The sequence below is a fragment of the Artibeus jamaicensis genome, unplaced genomic scaffold (assembly GCF_021234435.1).
Source record: "Artibeus jamaicensis isolate MK-2021 breed Jamaican fruit bat unplaced genomic scaffold, CSHL_Jam_final contig_388, whole genome shotgun sequence".
In the NCBI taxonomy this organism is placed as follows: Eukaryota; Metazoa; Chordata; class Mammalia; order Chiroptera; family Phyllostomidae; genus Artibeus; species Artibeus jamaicensis.
Genome location: NW_026521813.1, coordinates 3,444,172 through 3,467,637, shown reverse-complemented (window position 1 = coordinate 3,467,637; position 23,466 = coordinate 3,444,172).

Genomic DNA, 23,466 nt, shown 5'->3' with positions numbered 1-23,466 from the left:
AAAGCAAGGTTGCATGCAGAGGAGAAGAGAAATAGTTTGATTGAACTTATGTCACTCCTCCTCCAAGGTGGCACAGCTCAGTGCCAAGTGAGACCTTTGCAGCCTCTGATTCATCTCACCAGGGACAGTCAGAGTTGTGAGTGAGCAGCTGGCTTCCCCAGCTGTTCAGAATGCTACTGAGAATGCTACTATTTTTCTCTCTCTCCATACCCAGAGCACTGAGTTATGAGCTGCACAACTGAGTGGCAGGAGAGGCTCTGATAGAGCAGATAGGATCCTTAGAAGGCAACAAAGGGAATGCAGATTGTACTAAACATGTCAAGGACTCCACCAAGAGGCCAACTCACAAGCTGCTGGAGACACCTTTCCCTTGGATTTCCCCAAATGGCCTATGGACATCTCCCGCACACCATGAACCTCCCCTCACAGACACTTTTACTGCAGGGCAGGCTCTCAGTATGTGTTCGGTGGCAGCAGGAGTGAGCTTTGGCGATGGCTTATGTTCCCATTGATCTAATATTTCTGAAATGACAAAATTATGTATATGGAGAAGAGATTTAAGGTTGTTGGAGTTGCTGGAGGCAGGCCCACAGAGATAGAAGGGGTTAGTGTGGTTATGAGAGCCCAACAGGAAGGATGCTTGTGGTAATGGAACTATTCCATTTCTTGACTATGGTGCTAAGGAAGTGAACAGACACAAAGGATAAAATTACACTGATTAAACACACACACACATGATACATATAAAATTGGTGAAATCTGAATGGTTGGACTATTGTATCAGTGTCAGTATTCTGGTTGTACTAATCTATAGTTTTTTTTAATGTTATTGGGGGGAAAAAGCTGAGTGAAGTTATGCGCGATCTCTCTATATTATTTCTTACAAATGAATATAAATCTATAATGATCTCAAATTAAATCTTAAATGAAAATATAGTACACTAACTTCCTGTGTTTACCAGTATGATACAAAGTGAATTCTTTTTAGTTTCAGTGTTCCTAAATACAGAAGAGGTAGGAAATTAATGACTAAGTCCAACAGGTCAAAATGGATTCACTATAAGGATTTCCAGTGTCTGATATCCAGCAGCCTTACTATCTGATGATCTTAGACCAGAAGAAACAGTAAATATGCACAGATATTACCTTGCAGAAAAAAAATCTATGGTAGAAAAGTCTAGAATGTCAAGGTCACAACTTCTGTATCTAGGTATCTAAAGTGTAACGTGGATTTATATTAGAAAGATTGGAATACAGTCTGTGTGTCTCTTTTTGGGTATAGGCGGCATCGTATGACAGAACTTAGATGGAGAGCTTGAGTTTTTATTTAACTTATTAGAATTCAGAATGTTTAAAAATCTCATACTGTGGGTAAGTATCCAAGGAAATTAAGTCACAGTACTCAGAGCAAATACAAACTATGCTAATATACATCTGAATTCTACATTCTAACGTGTGACTTCTCTGCATTGTTCAGAGTGTATGATGTAGTCTTGCTGACATAGTACAATGTTCTACCTTCCTTGTCGTGACTAAAGCCATGATGTTTCTACTCAAGTTTTGTTTTTCCATTTATATGAATTTGGGTCCACGGCATAGTGCCCTTCAGTAGAAGTAAAATTCTAGTAGCAAGCCATCATCAAAGGCTGGGGACAAACCATCTTGTCCTTTCTATTTAAAAGCTAAAATAAATATTTTCTAGTATCTGTTACTTAGCACAAATATTCTCAGTGCCTATTACCCCTTAAATCAGCCTCTTCTCAGATGTATCAATTTAATTATAATATTTTATTACAAATTCAGAAAACAAAGCAGTGATTTAATTGCATGACAGTTTCTGCAATGTGAATTTGAAAATTGCCATAAACACTTGACTCCTTTTAAACTTCTAGTCACAAAACAATTTATTTATTGAATCAACACAGATTGAATTTATTTTAGGTGAACTTCGGGAAATGCCTGATATTCTTTCATTTTTTTGACAGATAGAAAGTGCAATTTTCTCTTCTTCAAACTAATGGAATGTGCTGGGCACTCTGCTTTGTAATGAGGTCACTAAGCCAACAAATCATGACCCTTATCCCCTGAAACTCACAACTTAAAGGGGATATAGAAATGTAAATAAATCTTAGTAACTACTGCCAACTGCTTTGTTAAAATGGAGAAGCCCATACAGGACCTATAGATAATGAGTTTTTCATTTAAATACTGAATTTCAAAACCCATGCTCTCATAATTATTTTTCAATACACTTGTACAGTGAAACATATTAATCAATACTTTCTCCTTTAAGAGGCTATGTTGTATTGTTTATGGGAGAGTTCAAAAAGATACTTGTTCCTCACCATTCTTCCCTGTCTTAGTAAGTAGAACCACCTTCATTCTGCATTGCCCATGCTAACACTTGTCATCCTCGGTTCTGTTCTTTCATACCCCAAATCATTCCATTCTGTAAGATCTACCATCAAAATATATTCCGTACACACTATCTCACCTCTTCTATCAGCACCGCACCCACAGGAGCCACCACAGCTCTTTCTTAGACATTAGCAGTAGCTTCTAATTCATCTCTATGTCCCAACTTTTGCAATTCTGCGGTCTACTTTTTATATAACAGCCAGAGTAATATCATCATTTCCTTGTTTCTCAAGTACCCAAAAGCTTTCTGTACAACCCAGGACAAAGACCCGAAGTGACCAGGCCTCACCAACTTTCCCTCTCACTTGTTCCTTGCACTCCAGCTATGTTGGCTGCCTTCTTTCTTTTCAAATACAACAGTGACTTTCCATCTCAGGGACTTTACACATAGTGTTCCTTCTGCTTGTCTTATTCCCGTAGAAATATTTGAACAGTGTCCCCCACTTACTTTAGTTTTTTATTTTGCAATGCTATGTCCTCAGTCTCCTGAGACCCTGCTTCTTAAACATTACCCTCCTATTATCTTACTGCACTATGGTTGCCAGATGAAAGAAGATGCCTAGTTCAATTTAAAGATTAGATAAGAAATTAACTTATTTCGTACAAGTATAAATAAAATATCTTTGATGGCTTGGTATACCATGGAACCCACTCTTACTAAAAAACCGTGCCTTTATTTGAAATTCAAATTTAACTGGGTGTCCTGTATCTTTATTGGCTAAATCTGGCATTTTGATTTATTACACTCTTTTTTCTGATTGAACTTCGCTCTACATGATATTATGCTTTAAATTAACATGCTTATTTGTTTAAAGTCTGTTGTTTACATTAGGCTATAAGATCCATGAGAGCAAGGTTTGTTGTGTTCAAAGGTAAATGATCAGAACTTAGAGCAGGAGCTATTGCATAGAAGATGCTTAGTAAATATTTGTTCAGGCAAGAGAGAAATCCTTGTGGGCACACACATACATATATTTATGACAGAAATAAATACATGTGTATGTTTCACATTCTCAATTCAAACCAGAAAGAATATTTCTTAAAGCACAGACTGGTCAGTTTTACAAATGATTAATAGCCTATAGAAATTAAAACATGAGAAAATATTGTTGCAAAAATCATTTAAAAAGTCAAATAAGTTAGGAAAGTTTAGAAAACTTTTTTAAAAGGCCTATTTTACATAAAATGATCTTAGCAGATGAAGGTATTGAAGCTTATTGAAGCCATGACTCAGAAAGCTAATGCTGACGAAATCTGGCTTCATGAAGAAATAACCCATTCAACAATATGAAAATGCAATCACAATTTTGCTTACTTTTCCCCAAATCTTCATATTTTCCATGAGGACGTCACCTTGATTATCTAGTTTTTGACAATCAACATACTTTTGAAGAATATGCCCCCTTGCGTGGGTGCCCCAGGTAAGTGCTGATAAGATTCTGGCAGCTGATACTAGAGCCTCACAAGTACTGGCCACATTCAGGTAAAGTGAGCAGTGGAAAAGAATTGGTGTTGGATCCTGCAGAATGGGAGGAGGTAGGGAATATAAAAAGCACATTTGAATTGAATTTTAATGATTAATAATTACTTTAGTTATTGAAACCTCAAGCTTGAAGTTTGTGTAAGTTTACATCAATGCCATTAGTACTATAAACCAGATGCAAAATAGTCTCAAAAAGTCGATTTGTCTTTCTTCAGGCTCTAATATCATTTTAATACAAAAAGAAACTTCAAAGGATTAATTTTGAAATGGACTTTGAATACTACTTGAATTTAAGAGTGATTTAAAAATAATTCTCATAATGGTAATAATATTGTATGATTTCCCCCCTTTCATTAAAGCACCTGATATTACTTCATGTACAAATATTCTAACAAATTGTGAGAGATGAGTATTGCAAGTACAAAATTGTGCGTGTATTAAAAATTAAATAAACTGGGAAGCTAGAATCAACCTTAAATAGCTGATTGCCTGTCCTTAGTGAATGTCATTTCTTCTACATAAGGTGAAAAACTGTAACAACAATATTGAATGTATCTTCCTTAAAAGTCTGTGGCTTTGAAACCGTTTCTTCCTAAGCCTGAGGTCTCTGAGCTGCAGGGGATTGTTAGTGATGATGCGCCAACATTGTTTTGCTCGCTAGATGATAGAAAATGATATTTTTGTTTCTTCTCTGAGAAAATCCAAACTTTCATTTTTAATTTTTAAAGCTTTATAGAATTTGAGTTAATCAAGTATAGCAAAATTTTTGTCTTTAAGAATCATTCTGTTTTAATGATCATTACTTTTATTTCCTTCCCGATGTTTTAGAAAAGGAAAAAAGAAAACCTCAGGTCATTCATGTTTTAAATGATATGTTTTATTACTATTTATCACTCCATACCCTGTGCCACCTCTACCCACGCCTCCCCCCGGCAATCACCACACTGCCCTCCTCCTGTCATTTTAAGATGCTACTTACTAGGAATTCAAAAATATCATACATTATTTTAAAATAATTTATCTTTATGTGGTATTCCTCAAAGTATGTTTTCAATTAACACAGCTTTATTTTTACAGGTTCAATAGAAAGGAAAACTAAATCAGAGAATAGAAGAATGAAAATACTTTGACTAGATGATACAAAGTATAAGTAATACAAGAAAAATAAGAGTGTTTGATAGAATAAAAACAGATAAAGTAGATGTAAATTATCCCCGTAAATTTTATTATGATAAGATCTGATTTTGTAACTCATTCAGTAACATGCTAAACATGTTAAAATTAATTCAGTTAAAAATCAGTAACAAACCAATACAAATTTTAATCCCTTGAAATATTATTCAAAGTGTGTGCATAAATGTACAATTACTTGCTAAAACAGTGACCTCATAAATTTAGTTCAATTAAATGCCTTTAACAATTGATGATGGGCAAATTCTATATTCAGTGTTCACTGTGAAGAGATAATATAGTTTTCACTGTTTTGGTAAATTTAGTGTCAAAAGCTGATTGATAAATACTGTCCTCCGTCAGTATTTATGCTAGAAGCATAAGACATTATCTATAAGTTGCTAATACTTTGTCAAGGGAGTTAAATATATTTAATATACATTTCTTTATAATATATCAGGTATATTAATAAAATATTAAAAATTACATTTATCATTATTGAATGTATAATATTTGGCTTCATTGCCTTCTGAGTTATGACTAATAGCAAAAATATTTAAATAAAAAATCTAAATAATTTGCATTTTAATTTATTTATAATAGTTACATTCATAAGATCTTTTTTATAAAACCAGAAGGGCTTTTTTTTAGATTTTATTTATTTATTTATTTATCTTTAGAGGGGAAGGGAAGGAGAGAGGGAGAGAAACATCAATGTATGGTTGTCTTTCCTGAGTCCCCTGCTGGGAACTGGCCTGCAACCCAGGCATGTGCCCTGACTGGGAATCAAACCACAATCCTCTGGTTCGCAGGCCCGCACTCATTCCACTGAGCTACACCAGCCAGGAAAACCAGAAGTTTTTTACACAAATGAACTTATGAGTGTAACTGTTATAAAAAGATTAAACTATTATAAACAAGTATATAAATTCTTTATTCATAAATAATTACATTATTTATAGATGACTTGATGATAATACAATGATAATAATCCTATAAGAACATTCACAAACAATTTTATGATTATTATAAAACAATGTTATAAAATTATAAAACAATTTTAAAAATAATTGTATAAAACTTCATAATTAACACAATGCTTTTATACTTGTTACTCTTCAACATTATATATTAACTGCTCCACTTTCATTTTAAAGTATTTAGATAATGACATCCTTAAAATACTAAATCACCAGAGGTATTTATATCTATTTCTGAACTATCTTTTTCTTTTGTACTGATCCATCTACCTATCCATAGCTCTGTACTATACTGTTTTATTCATTGAGGCTTTATACTATGTTTCTATACATATTTTATTGTAAAAAATGACACACCATCTAATCACAATTTTGTTCAAAACTCACTTGACATTAATTTAATGAACAATGATATAAAATTCTTATATGACACACTCAGGTTTATATTATATAAACATTGATCAATTCTTATTTTTACATTAACTTTTATATACAAATAATATTTTAGTAGTAGTAATGTGTTTTACATTGTTTAGTTAGTAGAAACAAGTATAAATTAATTAAATGTAAAAGAATCAAGCTCTAATTGGAGATATAATACCTACCAAGTATGCATTGTACATTTTCAAATAACTTTTTGATCTAAAGATATAAATCAGCTACTTGAGTACCTATATTTAATTAGTTCAAATAGAAATGGTTAAATACATAGTAAGAATATAACCAAAAATCCCAATATTAAATAACATAACTAATTACACAAACCATAAGAATATTCAAACTGTAATGACACCTGAAATAAGTTTATAATTTATTAATAAAAATTGTAAAAATCAGAGAAGTTTATAGTGTAATAATATTGTAAATACAAGATTAATTAAACAAAATTAACACTTAATTAAACTTCAACCTCATAATTCAGCATTTTAAATATTTCTATTATTCTATTACTTAAGAGAAATTAAAAATGAAAAGCACAAAATTGCCAGGTATAAGAAAAATACAAATGAAGAATTAGAAAATGAATTAATAATATTGGTGATTATTGGTGAAGAATATGACTGTATTAGAAAAGACATAAATGAAATCTAAATGATTTTTTAAAAAATATTTATTTATCTTTAGAGGGGAAGGAGAGAGGGAGAGAAACATCAATGTATGGTTGCCTCTAGTGCTTCCCCGGGTGGGAGATCCTTGCGGCCCGCGCTCAATCCACTGAGCTACACCAGCCAGGGCTAAATGATTTTAATTTATAAATAAACCTTTATTTTTCTATCATGTTTGATTATTTTTATGTTTTATTTTATAAGAAATAGGTGATGATTTTCTTGCACTGAAGTGAAACTCTAGGATATGGGTTGGGTTCACATTAAGATTAACATGATAAATTTTCTTAAAATATTATGCTGCCCTCTAAAATGTCATGATTATTTGATTGCCCTCTACCCCTTCAAAGAGTTGTTTTATCCACCCTGATTGACTCTCCCTAGGGATGATATGTGTAAAGTACATTTCCATGAGAAGTGATAGAGCTCCCATCTTTGCACCTCCTGCAAGATTTGAAGTTTATTGCCAGATCTGAAATTTTATCAAAAAGATATATGTAAAATATTATTTAATTGTGATTTTAATTTGCATTTTATAATTGCTACTGATGCAGAAATGCTTTCTAGATAGATATTAATTAACTGATTAGTGTAGCCACTTTAATTTTATGGAGTGCCTGTTAATACTTTTTTCCATTTCTCAATGGGTTGACATTGTTTGCTACTTCTACAGGTTTTTAGATGCTCCTTATAATAACATTCTAGAATTTTCATAAAATTGTTAGTTAGGTGGGTAAGTAAAGGCACTTATTTAATTTTCAGTATCATAATGTCAAGGATGCTGTAGATTTTTTATTTAATTAATATCTATAGAGGTATTTTACACTCGGGTTGAAATAGATTTGTCAAGTTAAATAAGTGTAAATGAATTTTATCATGTGTTCCCTGTGTGAAGAAGATTAATTTTTAATGTGCCCACTTTTATGTTAAAAATAGATTTAAAATAACAAATAAATTTTTTCTTTAGAATAAAGAATATTTAACTTTATTATATTTTAATTAACAAATTTTTTATATTAAATATGCCAGAACATTGGTTAGGATTTTTTTTCTGTTTTATAGTAGAAGAGAATATTTATTCCATGCTTTTCTATTTTATATGCACAGTTTCTGGAATTAGTGTCATGGTAACTTTACAAATTAAATTTTTTATTTATAAATCACTGTCAGCTCAAAACTTCTTCTATAATATGGCAATCAGCTGTTCTTTTTAAATTATATTTTATTGATTATGCCATTACAGTTGTCCCAATTTCCCCCTTTTGCCTATCTCCACCCAGCACACCCCATTCCCTCAAGCAATCCCCATAATATTGTTCAAGTCTATGGGTCATGCAAAGGTCCTCTGGCTACTCCAGTTCCTCTACTGTATTATGCATTTCCATGGCTATTCTGTGAGTACTTTTTGTACTTCATAATTGTCTCACCTCTTCATCCAATGCCCCATACCCTGGACCTATCTGGTAATCACAGAAACACTCTTCATATACATTATTCTGTCTCTGTTCTTCTTATTGTTTAGTTTGTCTTTTAGATTCAGTTGTTGATAGATATGTATTTAGTTGTTGATCTTTATTGTTCACAGTTTTTATCTTTTTCTTAAATAAGCCCCTTTAACATTTCATATAATGATGGTTTGGTGATGGTGAACTCCTTTAGTTTATTTCTTCTCTGGGTAGCTCTTTATCTGCCCTTCAATTCCAAATAATAGCTTTGTTGAGTAGAGCAATCTTGGCTATAGGCCCCTGCTTTTCAAGACTTTGAATATTTCTTACCAATCTCTTCTAGCCTGCAAAGTTTCATTGAAAAGTCAGCTGACAGCCTTATGGGAACTCCCCTATAGGTAACTAACTGATTTCTCTTGCTGCTTTTAAGATTCTGTCTTTAAGCTTTGGCATTGTAATTATGATGTGTCTTGGAATGGGTCTCTTTGCTTCCATCCTGTTTGGGACTCTCTTTGCTTCCTAGACTTGGATATCTATTTCCTTCACCAAATCAGGGAAATTGTCTTTCATTATTTTTCTCAAATAGATGCCCAGTTTCTTGCTCCTTCTCTTCTCCTTCTTGCATCCCTATGATGCAAATGTTATACCTCTTAAAGTCTTCCCAGAGGTTTCTTACACTATCCTCATTTTTCTGGATCCTTTCTTCTTCTTGTTGTTTTGATTGGTTGTTTTATTTTTTCCTTATGTTCTAAATCATTAATTTGATTCTTAGCTTTATCTACTCTACTGTTGTTGTTGTCCTGTAAATTTCTCTTTATTTTAATTAGTGTATCTTTTGTATCTGACTGGATCATGTTTATGCTGTTGAGGTCCTCACTAAGCTCCTTGAGCATCCTTATAACCAGTGTTTTGCACTCTGAATCTAATAACTTGTTTATCTTAATTTTGTTTAGGTCTTTTTTCAGAGTTTTGATCTGTTATTTCATTTGGGCCATTTTTTTGCCACCTCAGTTTGGCAACTTCCTGTGTTTGTTTACGTGTATTAAGCAGAGCCGCTAAGACTTCCTGTCTTTGTAGCATGGCCAAATATAGTATCCTGTAGCATCCAGTGGCACAGCCTCCCCTATCATCCCAGCTAGATACTTGAGGTGCTCCCTCCTTGTGGACTGAATACACTCTCCTCTCATAGTTAAGCCTTGATTTCTATTGGCAGGTCAATGGGGGAGATTTACCCATGCTGGTCAGCTGCAAGAACTGGCTATAACCAGTAACCACCAACCTCTGCCCTCCCTGGAGTATTAGCTGTGCAGGGGAAAGGTGGTGGTGCTTGAGTGTGGTCTCTAGCTGTCCACTGGGTGTGCAGATCTGGAGTGTCCTGGGTGGTGTAGACCAAGGTCGGTCCCCACCTCTGTTTTGGCTAGGGCTATCCTTCCTGAGTTATAAAGCAATCTGAGATGATTGCTACCTCTTCTGGGCTTGAGGATTCCTAGTTGAAGACAAGCTGTGAATCTAGGCTAGTTGCTGCTAGTGCTGGGCCTGGGGCCCCTTAGGAAGAGGATTGGGGCATAGAGACTCACTGAGACTGGCTGTTTCTTGTTTGAGAGGATTTTAGAGAGCTGTGAAGCACGAGCCAAGACAAGCCATTCATATGAAAAAGCAGCATGGGTTGGCCTGCAAGGTGGGTGGAACAGAGTCCCTGGGGCTCTCCAGGGTGGGGCAAACAGTGTTAGGCAGATTGATGGAATCTTACATATTTCATGAGACTGCCAACTCTGTGGCTTTGTTCAGGGAGGCTTCAGAAAAAAAAAAAAAAACATTGGCCTCTAGTTATCTTTCTGTCTGGGAGAAAGTCATTTCCCATTTCTCCCTGGTTGATGCCAGACACTTCAGTTTCTCCCTGTATGCCACTGGTGCTTTTCAAGCTGCTACCCCAGTGCCAGAGCTCAGAGAGAATGAGTCTGATTAAGTCTATGTGTGGGTTCTTTAAGGGGAACTGCTTGTTACTCAAAAAGGTCCTCCTAGTGGCTCAAGCCCCACTGTTTTTGCAGCCAGAAGTTATGGGGCTTATCTTCCTGGCACTGGAACCCTGGGCTGGGTGGCCTGGTATGAGACTGGAACTCCTCACTCCCAAAATATCCCTCCTGAATTTCTAATCACCCCAAGTGGATGTGGGACCAATCCATTTCACGTCACTGCCCCTCCTCCCAGTCTGGATGGATATGATTTCTTTATTTCTGTAGTTTTCAGACCTCCATTCAACTCAGTTTTTGGCAGTACTGAGTGATGCTTATTCTATATTTTTGTTGTAATTTTGATGTGGTTTTATGAGGAGACAAGCCATCTTTACCTATGGTACCATGTTTACTGGAAGTTGATCAACTGCTGTTAAGGGAAGAAAGCATTTTCATGCTAAATAGTTTAGGTCTTATCATTGATTCAGAAGTACTCATTGCACATTTTTTTATAAAAGTCATCCTTCTATTATTTATTTCTGTGTAGGTTTTTCACTTCCTAAGTGAAATTTTTAGAATACTCATTTTACTAAAATATTTAAATAGACTTCTATATTATAACATTTTTAATCTCCTTATTTTTATTAAATTTTCATTTGATTAGCAACTATAGTTGTCTATTTTTATAAACATCTTCACTACAGGTAGAAACTCAACTTTATTTCTGTTTGATTCATAAATTCCTTCTTAATAATTATTTTTTTAACTTCTTGTGCTACTTAATTTGTAATATTTTGTTTAATGATTACAACACTAAAATCTATTAATTTGCTTAGGTTACAGTTTTTGGTTCATCTAATGTTTGACATGTGATATTTTTACAATTGATTTTCTATATCGTATATCATAGGAATTTGGTTTATTTCATCATGAGAATTACTTAATGATTTCTTCACTTATTGTCAGATAGCTTGAGTCCTACAAGTTACTTTATACTTCATTTTTATGTAGCAGAAATATAAGAATGGCTGAACTAAACCATGTGGTTGAAGGAATCGACCTTGTATGGATATTGCTAAAGGGATTAAGGGGTGGGCAGCTTCCATGACTTCAATAACACTGTGTTTTTTGAACCTTGAAAAGGAGATTGGAAGATGTAAAATCCTTCTTTCAATGATTCTTGGGAACTTTGACATGTGCTCTTTAAAGTTTAAAACAAACAAGAACAGCAAAACATCTAAGCTTAAAAGAATGCTCACTAAAATGGGGACTTTGAGCCTGTGGTTTCTAGAAATTTTGAAGAAGAGGCATTTTTGGAAAGCAAGGTAGGCTTATAGAAACATAAACTTTAGCTGATAAATATGATGGAATAGATGTTAAGCCTAATTCTAAATCATGTATATATTTTTGTGTCATTAAACATAACATACAGAAACACAATTTCTGAATAAAATTAAGTTTTCTAGCTTATCTTATTATTGCATTATTTTGAATTTGAGATTTTTAAACTCTGAATGACATCTTTGTCTTTATATCTTTGGCATATAAGACAGTGTTTTTTTTAAAATAAGTGCGATTTAAGTATTGTTTCCCTTTGCTGTCAGCTCCTTCCAAAGTCTTCTCAAGTCAAGAAATTCTGTTTAAAAAGCAAGTATCACTCTCTGTTTAGTTTCCCCACCCCACAGAACCTGTCAATTTTTTCAACAACTTTGTCACCAGGGTTAGCTTCATTCCAATGGCAATACCAGGGAAAACTGTCAGAAAACACCACTTAATGACCCTCGGAAAGGATAACAAATACCAGTTCTTCTCTCCAACTGGCATTCCAGGTCTCTATATGGAGGTCTCTTGAATCACTTCATCCAAACTTTGAAAGAGAAAAAAAATACTATCTCTTATCTCAAAAAGTACACTTTCAGAGACTTCGTTTCACCTACTCTATTATACCCTAAACTTTTCTTAAAGCCCAGGTAGGAGGCATGAGACTGAAGTGATGGCTGAAGGTGTGCAAATGAGCATTTCTGTTGTGCTTGCAAATGTGTTTGGGCCTCACGTTGTCTGCTTCCTGTAAAAGGTGGAGACGTGATTACAATTTTTTGTTTCTGAGCAGAGTCCTCTTTTCAGGTCCACAATATCCACACTCAGTAATCAGTCATAATCTATATCTGTACATTCTGTCACAATGTGGATTTACTTACAATGTTGTAAATATCTAGCATACAATACATATCAGTATCAAAGTAAATAAAGTAGTGAAGTTTTAGAGTTGGCATTAGAATATTGATCAACATCGTGTAAAAGGATTTTGATGTATTTGAAAAAGAATAATCTACAGAAATGGTCTATATTTTATAATTTTTATAAACAATACATAAAATTAATAATAGTTCAACAATCAATCTATTGTGTTCTAAATATTATTTCACAAATGATATAATTGAACTTTATTTCAATTTATTTGCAAGGTAATATAAACTTTTCATAACTTAAAATATGTTAACCTAATGGTGATCAGTTAAGCTTTATCTTCCCAAGAAACAATTAGTAAGTCTCCCAGATTATTTATACTTTTCTATTTATTATAATTGAAATAATTATTAGATAAGCTCTTAAAATATGAGAGAAATGCATTTTTAATTGCATATTTTAAAAGGCTCACTAACAGTAGCTAAAATGAAATAGATAACTGATTAAACCAAGTGCTGGCTAGATAATTAAGAATGATTAGAAAAAACACTAGGAGAAACTGGAAAAACACAGTCCTTAAAATGCTTCTCAGTTGTCTTTAAGTTCTCGTCCGCTTAGAAAAAACAGCAATTATATATAACAAATTTGAGTATAGCAAGAAATAAGGCTTAATAATTCAATAATATTTAAGCAGAAATATTTGGTTTTACGTGAAAGCTTTGGGAATGACCATGTTTGGATGTTTCAAACTAAAACTTTAACTATATACCAATTTTTTTTCTTTTTAAAATTTTATTTAGTTTTCTTTTTTTTTTTAAAAAAAGATTGTATTTATTTAGAGGGGAAGGGAAGGAGAGAGGGAGAGAAACATCAATGTGTGGTTGCCTTTCATGCATCCCCTGCTGGGAACTGGCCTGCAGGGAACCGGCCTGCAACCTGGGTATGTGCCCTGACTGGGAACCGAACCGCGATTGTCTGGTTCGCAGGCCCGCGCTCAATCCACTGAGCTACACTAGCCAGGGCTAGTTTTCTTTTCAAGTACAGTTTTTTGTCTATTTCTCCCATCCCAGCCCCGCCCCGCCCCATGCTCCCCACCTCCCTCCCATTTCCACCCCCCTTAGTTCTTGTCCCCATGTCCTTCCTATTTGTTCCTCCAAATTCCTCCCCTTTTCCCCCCTTAAATTCCCTTCCCTCACCCCTCTGGTCACTGCCCCCTGGTTCTCTATTTCAGTGTCTTGTTTTTTATTCTGCTTGCTTGTTTGTTTTGTTGTTTAGCTTCCTGTTAAAGGCGAGATCATATGGTATTTGTCTTTCAAGAAATTTGAAAACCTAGGGGAAATGGACACATTTCTAGAAAAATACAATCTTCCAAAACTCCATGAAAAAGAAGCAGAAAATCTAAACACACCAATAACAGCAAAAGAAATTGAAGCAGTAATAAAAAAACTCCCATCACACAAAAGCCCTGGACCAGATGGTTTCACAGGAGAATTCTACAAAGCATTTAAGGAAGAGCTAACCCCTATTCTTCACAGACTATTCCAAAAAATCCAGAAGGATGGAAAACTCCCAAATTCTTTTTATAAAGCTACCATCATCCTAATTCTAAAACCAGATAGAGACAAAATTTTTAATGTTTCCCTACTTTCACTGATTCTTTCTAAAGGCTTAAATATCTAGCAAGTTTTAATAATTCCTTACTTCCACTGACTCCTTCAACCAGCTAATTACTGGTCTCACACATATAGTATAAAGAGATCTTCTATTGTTTTGATATATTTGAGACAATTTTAAATATAATTCTTTTAAATGAGTTTACATTTCTATGATAGTTTTCCTAAAACAAATAGTGATATTATTTTTGTATTTTATTATTTCTTTATTTTTTTATTGATTATGCCATTACATTTGTTCTATTTCCCCCCCATTCCCCTCCATCCTGCACACCCCTCCTCTACCATTCCCCCCCTTTAGTTCATGAACACATGTCTCAAGTTCTTTAGATTCTATATTTCCCATACTATTCTTGCCCTCCCCCTATCTATTTTCTATCTACTGTCTATGCTACTTATTTTCTGTACCTTCTCCTCCCTTCTCCTTCTCCCACTCCCCTGTTGCTAACCCTCCACATGATCTTCATCTCTATGGTTCACTCCTGATCTAGCTGTCCTCTTAATTTGCTTTTGTTTTAGGTGTGGTTGTTGATAACTGTGAGTTTGCTGTCCTTTCACTCTTCATCTTTTTTATCTTCTTTTTCTTAGGTAAGTCCCTTTAACATTTCATATAATAAGGGTTTGGTGATGATGAACTCCTTGAATTTGGTCTTATCTGAGAAGCACTTTATCTGTCCTTCCATTCTAAATGAAAGTTTTGCTGGATAGAGCAATCTTGGTTTTAGGTCTTTGGATTTCATGACTTGAAATACCTCTTTCCAGCCCCTTCTTGCCTGTAAGGTCTCTTTTGAGAAATCCACTGAGAGTCTGATGGGAACTCCTTTGTAGGTATTCCTACAGAGGAGGTAACAGTCCCCTTATCTCTTGCTGCTTCTAGGATTCTCTCCATTTTAATCTTGGCTAATATAATGATGTTGTGCCTTGGTATGTTCCTTCTCGGGTCCAACTTCTTTGGGGCTCTCTGAGCTTCCTGGATTTCCTGGAAGTCTATTTCCTTTGCCAGAATGAGGAAATTCTCTTTTATTATTTGTTCAAATAAGGTTTCCACTTGTAACTGTTCCTCTTCTCCTTCTGGTACCCCTATAATTCGAATGTTGGAATGTTTAAAGATGTCCTGAAGGTTCCTAAGCCTCTCCTCATTTTTTTGAATCCTTGTTTCTTCATTCTTTTCTGTTTGGTTATTTTTTCCTTCCTTCTGGTCTACTCCCTTGATTTAAGTCCCAGTTTCCTTTCCATTACTATTGGTTTCCTTTGCATTATCATTTATTTCAACTAGTTTAGCCTTCATATGTTCCTCTAATTTGTGACTAAAATCAACCAGTTCTGTGAGCATCCTGATCACCAGTGTTTTGAACTGTGCATCTGAAAGTTTGGCTGTTTCTTCATCACTTAGATTTATAGGCTCTGGAGCTCTGAGTTGTTCTTGAGCCATGTTTTTATCTGTTTGTGCCTGTTACGTATGAGGAGTGGAGCCTTAGTTGTTTACCAGGGCGGGGCCACTCAGGTAGCTGGTTTGTGATGCTGTATTGGGAGTGGGGTCAGAGATGGAGCACTGGTGGTCCTCTCCGCTCGCCCCCTCCTGTTTATCTGAGCAGAAATGTGCAAGCCCGCCACCCTGCACCATGCAGTCTCAATGCTCGCCTCTTCACTGGTTTATCTGCACACAAATGCTTGACCGCAGACAGCCAGCCACGCCTCTTTCCTGTGTCTGCCCACTAGCCCACACCTGGGATCCGTGCCTTCAGCTGCCTGCGCACCACCCCAGTCTGGTATCTTTTGGGTCAACCCGCTCCGCTGCTGGCTTCACCCCTCTTTCCGGTTTAGCTGAGCATTTCGTTGTTTTCAGACTCCATATTGTTGATTTTCTGTGCGGTTTGACTGTGTTTATTGTTGTCAAAACTTTATTGTTTTTAGATTTGGTTGTGCGTAGACGCAAGGTGTTTCCACCTATGCCTCCATCTTGGCGGAACTATTTTAGAACTATTTTATTATTTCTTTAAATAGAAGCAGTGATATTTCCTTAAAGGAAAATTAGTCCAGCTTTTGAAGTAGAACAAGGTAAGCTAGAAGCATGAGTTTACTATGAGGGTTCAATATGAGATGGCATGAGTGTATCTACTCATACATTTTCTAACCCAGTTTACAAAAGTCCTTAGTCTCTTATTTAGTAAGACTCCTATTGCCATCACCCCCAGGACATTTCTAGATGATTAGGCAGTCATACAATTATAATGGACTCATGTTTCCTCTCTCAAGTGTACTGCACCTATTATATGTCAATTTTGGATGGATGGTCATTTAAACACTTGACAAAAATAGTGAAATGGTAGCTTTAAGAATAGGACTCTAGGGTAATAATTTTCTTGTAGGTATGTTCTTGCAGTGTCCCTCCAATCACAGTACATGAGGTAATCTTTAGTCCTTCTATGTAGAAGTTAGCTGTAGTCAAATTCATCTTGTGAGTTGTTGAATTAAATGCAGTATCTCTAGCACTGTATTATGAATTGCTTAATATCATAATAAAATGGTAAAAACAAAAGTATTCAGCTGTATCATAAAAAGGGGAGAAATCTATTATTAAAAGAATTCGAAGGCTGAAATCATTAGGTAAAAAAAGGTTTCTTGTAATGCTTATTTCAAGATAGATCAGATCCCTTCAGACTTATTGCTATTTGGTTAATCAATCTACAAGTATTTGGTAATCAATCATAATTTTATTCATCTCATTCACTTAGAAATGAATAAACTAAATTTTATGTGTATTGTTCAATAAAATTATTTAATGGTTTTATATGTCCTTAATGAACCTTTTGAGACAAGAATTGTTAGTATATTATTTAATGTGAGTTTTTCAGCTTTGGCACTATCGATATTTGGTGCCAGATGATTATTTATTGGAGGGAGGACTGCTCAGTGCACTGGGGGGACGTTCAGAAGTAACTTGACCCTTTCTTAAAGATAACAGTTTAATAATAAAAAATATCCTCAGTCTATAACATATCTGGTGGAGGGGGCTAAACCCCAGTTTATATCTACTGATCTAAAGAACTTAAGAATAATAAGAGTTCTCAGGCAATGAAAGTGCTTTTCTGGAGGATGAGTTCTGAATAAAGAATAGAGAATTGCCAGCAATGTTGCTTTAGAAATGATAGAATATTTGGGTCAGAAATCAATAATACTGATGCTCTAGTTTTTATGCATACATTTTAAACTTCCTGAGTAATTAAATGTTCAGATCATGATGTACTGTATTTTGTTTATATCTGATTATTCAGAAGACATAATGTCTCTCAAGCTGGAATATATGTATAAAAATATGGGCCCGATGGACAGCAAAGACTGGTGGGTGTAATATTATTCTTTCTTTCCCTCTGCTGTGAGTCATTCCGCTAGCTCACCATTGTCTAGGCTACACATCATAGAAACAGCTTTATAATTTAAATCACGAGAAATAATGATACCTTTGTTTGACCTTTGCTCCAGGCATGTTGAAAAAAAACTTTAGATTTTATTCGACTGTTTGGTAAAACATCCATTTGTTTCCTTGTAAAAAAAGTCTAACCTACAGTTTTTCTTATTTATTCATTGTGAAGAACAGTGTCATGGAAGTGATATTTCACCAGTATGTTATAGTGATACCTAATTTTATATTAAGTAGAATGTATATTTTATATATCTACAATTCCACTGAAAAGTCCAAGAAAAAAGTAAGGATTAACTAAGTTTATAAATATATAAAAATTATAAGATAAAGATGTCTCATTACACTATTTATCAAAACCAGTAGTTCTCAATATTGGAAAGGTGCTGGAACCACCTGGAAGACACACAATCACTGACAGTGGGCTCGTTCTGTGGAATAACTATGTCAGACCTTCTGAGGGATCAGTTTGGGCATCTGTTCAGGGTTTCCCACTGATTCTCATGACAGTCAGTGTCTAGCACCAATCATCCAAATTCTCAGTCAGGTCCAGGGACCCTTCACGGTTCCTTAGGTGCTTGAACTGGCACATAGGTCAAAACTATATTCATGTCAATGTTTAGATTTTATTTTTATTATGGGTCTTACTTTTTTGCAAGTATAGGGTGGAGTTTCCAGAAGCTAACTCATGTATTATACCAGAGGAAATCAGAAGTATCCAGTGCTCCTCTACTAAGACAGACATCAGGTTGATGAAACAATGCCACTTCTCTCACTATTGTTTAGTTTTGAAAAGTGTGCATTTTATTGAAAAATACATCACTTATATAAATAATGTGCTACAGTTAATCTAATAAAAATTGCAATATAAATCTGTAATAAATGTACTGTTTCTTTTTTAATGAATTTGTGTAAATATGCTAAACTTTCTTAATTTTACTTTCTATTTTGATAACTATTGATAGACATTTTATAACTAGATTTTGAAGAAAGCTCTCTGGGGTCCTCAATAACTTTTTCTTAAAGATTTTATTTCTTTTTCAGAGAGAGAAAGAAGGAAGGGAGAAAGAAAGGGAGAGAGACATCAGTGTGTGGTTGTCTCTTGTGTGCCCCTGATGGAGGACCTGGTATCACAATGTGAGCATGTGCCCTGATTGGGAATCAAACTGGCAACCTTTTGATTCATAAGCCAGTGCTCAATACACTGAGCCACACAAGCCAGATAGTCCTCAATAATTTTTAAGACTGTAAAAGAACACAGAGAATAAAATACATGGAAACCACTGATCTAAGCCAACATGTCTAACACTAACTTAGGTATCATAAGTGCTGAAACATCCTTAACTCCAGATTTCCTCCTCATTTGCATGATTTTTGAGCATTCATTTACATTAGAGTTATTGCTTCCTTTCACCGTGAGGGCTGAGAAATTCCATGAGACTAAGTCCTTTCTTTGATATCATGGGGACCTACGAAAGTATGATTATCTTTCCTATGTGAAAGAGAGCAGCCTTCTAGCAGAGTGACCTGCTCTAGCACATGTGTAATTTTAGTCTAATATTGCAGTTCTTTTTAGCATTATTTGAATAGGTTATGAATAAATGTAATTTATAAAATAAGTTGTAACTCTTTGCACAGTTCAGGTGCTATAAATACAACACTCAAGTATAATTAAGACCAAATACAGAAACTTAAACATTCATTTAAGAGTTTATAATTTGAGAACAATAAACTTAATGCTACCCATTTTCGATAGTAGTAACCTTCTATTGGAAGGTTAATTTGGAAGAGTCCATCTGATTTTTCTCTTGTATCCTTAAATATTAATTGTAGTAATATTATAAGTAGAAAAATGTTATAGAACAAAAGATATTTTTTTAAAGCAAACTCAATGTGAAATCAATTATAAATACCTATTTGAATTATATACTTTATTGAGTCATAACACCATAACATTTTCTGTTAACATTTAACCTATGAATATCCAATATGAAATATTAATAATTTATACTTTCTTATTGCTAATTCAAACTATTTTTTTATTTATTTGTGGTAACTAAATTTGGTCTGGGCCACCTACATTAATTATCTTCATTTCATTTTATGGAAATGTTTAATATATGAAAATAACTAAAACAAAGTATTTGCTATTATTTATACTTCCAGTAAGGGTCTTTGCTTGTTAGTTGTAGAAGTTCATGTTTCTAGGAGCCTAAAAATGCATTTTAATTTTCATATGTAGTTGTTCTATACTATTTTATAGTATTATATAATAGAAATTGAATTCAAAGATAACTGGATTCTGAGTTTTAAAGTTTAACACAGTAACTGCACAGCTGGGAGCAAACCAAATTTTGAGACATCACTTTAATAGGAAACTGAATTGGCTACCATTGTTAATAAACACAGTCCCACTGAAATAAATGGTGCAGAAATTCCATTCACATTATGGAGTCTTGGAACCACACAAATAATGTGTAATGAGATTATTGCCTAACATTGATATAAAAATCATTCGATTAATTTTTATTGTACAGTCAATGTGGTCCCTACACTAGGGATTCAGAAATAAATAAAAACACTGTCCTTACTCTCAGTTTACTGACTTTCTTTGTAGTGATATGTTATCTAACTCTAGATACTTCAAAATTATTTGTAGTTTTCATTGGATTTTTTGGACTTGTGTAGAGCAATGATTTTAATTATTTATCATATATAGATGAGGTATTTTGCTCATTCAAAATCAGAAACTTATTGCTTTTTTGTTGACTCTTTTTTTTGGTGGAAAAATAATAATTATCAATTGATGGTTGCCATGAAATAGTATGTTTGCACCTCTCTGCTTCTTTCAATGTTTTTTAAAAGAGATTAAAAAGTCAAGGAACTCTCTGACCAACTGGTCAAATCACTTTTTTTCTAGCTCTTTAAGTTGAATTTACTGTACATTAGTGGATAAGGGGAAAAATTCTATTTAGTGACCAGGCAGGCTTTGCAGAAGGAGCAGCAGGAATGGTAAAGGGGGTAAGAGTAAAATTAAACACTAAGAATCACTAAATAATTAGATTTCAAAATTGCCTCAATTATACTTCAGATAGTGATTTTCCATAAATTTTCAATATTAAATCAAGAAATGCCTGACAATTTAAAAAATTCTATAATTTGAGATAGAGACTTTTTTTACCTTGAAATCTAAAAAGCAAAATTTTTTCAATTTAATCGTGTGTTATTTATTGCTTAAGGAGATTGAGATTCCTAGCCTGGAACTGTCAGTTTGAGAGGCAGATAGTGTACCTAGAAAGAAAATCACTTGAGTTCTTTACAGTAAAACAGTAGAATTGCTGAGGTAAGAATTGAGGGACACTCCTGTCTCACAGGTGGTCCTGTGTACAACCCCCAATAGTGAGTGGTGCCATCTGCCCCTTCAGAGGGACTTTGCACCTGGTTCACAAATTTATTCTCTAATCCATGATCTGATATCCTCTGAAGTCACTACAATGTCTGTGGGGATGAGGACATGACAAAAAGTCTTGTTTCTTTAACTCTCTTATTGGCAAACTCTTCATAGACGATCTAGTCTGCTGGGATCAGATGGCTGCCTGGAACTGCCTTTCTTTATTGGCCAGGTTCAACCCCAATGTTCATGCTTCTTCCTGCCACAAAAGTGGGTGGGACTAAGTCATAATGTCAATGTGTTTTCCAGCATTGTTATTATAAAAGGTAATTACAAAAGCAAGTAGTATTATTACTTGTAGTATCTTGAGTTTGGATTAGATTTATGTACTTTAGACTTGAATAAATTTAGAAAATCCACCATGCACAGGAGTCTGGACTTTATTCTTTTTTGAAACAATATGAAATTTACTATTCTGTCACACACTTGGAATTTAAATGGTTATTGAGGTAAGAGTGGTCATGTGAATGGAGGCTGCTTGGTTATAGAAAAGACAAGATTTAAAAAATAAGTTTCTGAAAAAATGGTAAAAGGACTCATGGATATGGTGATTGCAGGGGAGGGGTGGGGCATAAGGAAGATAAATGGTAATGAAAAATACAAGAAAAATAAATTTTTAAAAATTAATTCTAACTTTTGATTTCTAAATCAGTAGTTCTCTACACAGTTAAGTTAAAGAAGCTATGGAACTTAAAATAGCCAAGACCAAATCCAAATAAATATAGTAAAATTTTCTAGACATGGGTTATATAGTTGTTGGTATTTTTAAGAAAATCCCCCAGTGGACTGATTGTAGGAAACCATTGCAATAAATTAGAAAAGGCTATGATTACCTTCCAAGTACTTCCTTCATTGCCAGCAGACTTATTTTGAGTGTGGGAGGCTTGTAAAAGGATCTAAATATTGTATTTAACAAAAAGTAATATTACCTTTTATAAATTTGTTTGTGAAAAACAGAATTTATAGTCCCATGACCAGAAAAGTGAGATTAAATCTTAAATTTGCTACTAACTAGCTGTATAAATCTGAGTAGTCATTTCAAGTCTGAAACACAATTTCTTCATCGATGAAACTGTAATAATAAAACCACCTTCTTTACAGGATGATCTGAGAATAAATTAAACAACACACATGTAAAAATATATATTTAAAGCAGATTATAAATGGTACCTTTTTCGAGGACACTCATATATCTCTGGTATAAGTGTGATTAGGTAATAAGGCCTTTTTAAAGTTTTTTAAAATTTTTTATCTGTAGTTTGAGCTTTCAATTAATGATAGAAACAAGATGACATATTTTCTTTAAAAAAGAACAAAAATAACATTTCATAGCCCATTACCCAATCTCTATCATATAACAGAAAGCATAAATTAAAATCAGAATTAATTCATTTGCTCAAACACAATAATTGTGTACTCTATGGTTCCAAACACGCCAAAGTTTCAAAGTTCTCAAGTTCAGAGAAATAGTTATGAGAGTCTGTATTGTTCGACTCAGTTATTTTTCTTGTCTTCTAGGTTGAGTTTAATTGGTAGGCAGAGATTAAATAGTTCTAAATATGAAAGTTAATACATATGCAGGGAAAGGAACCCAAAACTTCCATTATTTTTTCCCTAACATTAGATAATTATTTATTTCTCTTCTTTCAAAGAAGGCCATTAAGCAAATTTATTGATTGATAGCCAAATGCATATCACTAAATCACTTTCAAAAACATTTTCTCTTGTTTTCATGAAGTCTTTTTAAAAAATAAGCAGAGAAACTCTGCTTAGAGATATTAACCATTGTCTCTGCCCTTCATCTATCCCTCATTTGGCTGTCTCAGGGGACTTACTTGGGATCATCTCAACCCCTGTGGTAACACCTCACTATGGCCTTGTGAAAACCATGTAGTCTATCCAATTTGTACTTCCTGTATAGTAAAATTAATCCATAAATGTATGCCTTGTCTTGTTTCTAAAATTAAAAAAATACTGTTCATAAAAATGATTGGCAAATTCAAAAGTGATATATGAATGTGCCATTAGTATTATGTCTAATTCTGGTTGCCTTATTTTTTCTAATTGTTGTTCAATACAGCTGTCCCAATTTATCCCCTGTTGTTCTCCCCTGCTCTGCTCACCCTCCTGCTCCCTCAGGCAATCCCTACCCTGCTGTCCTTCACCGTGGGTCCTTTATA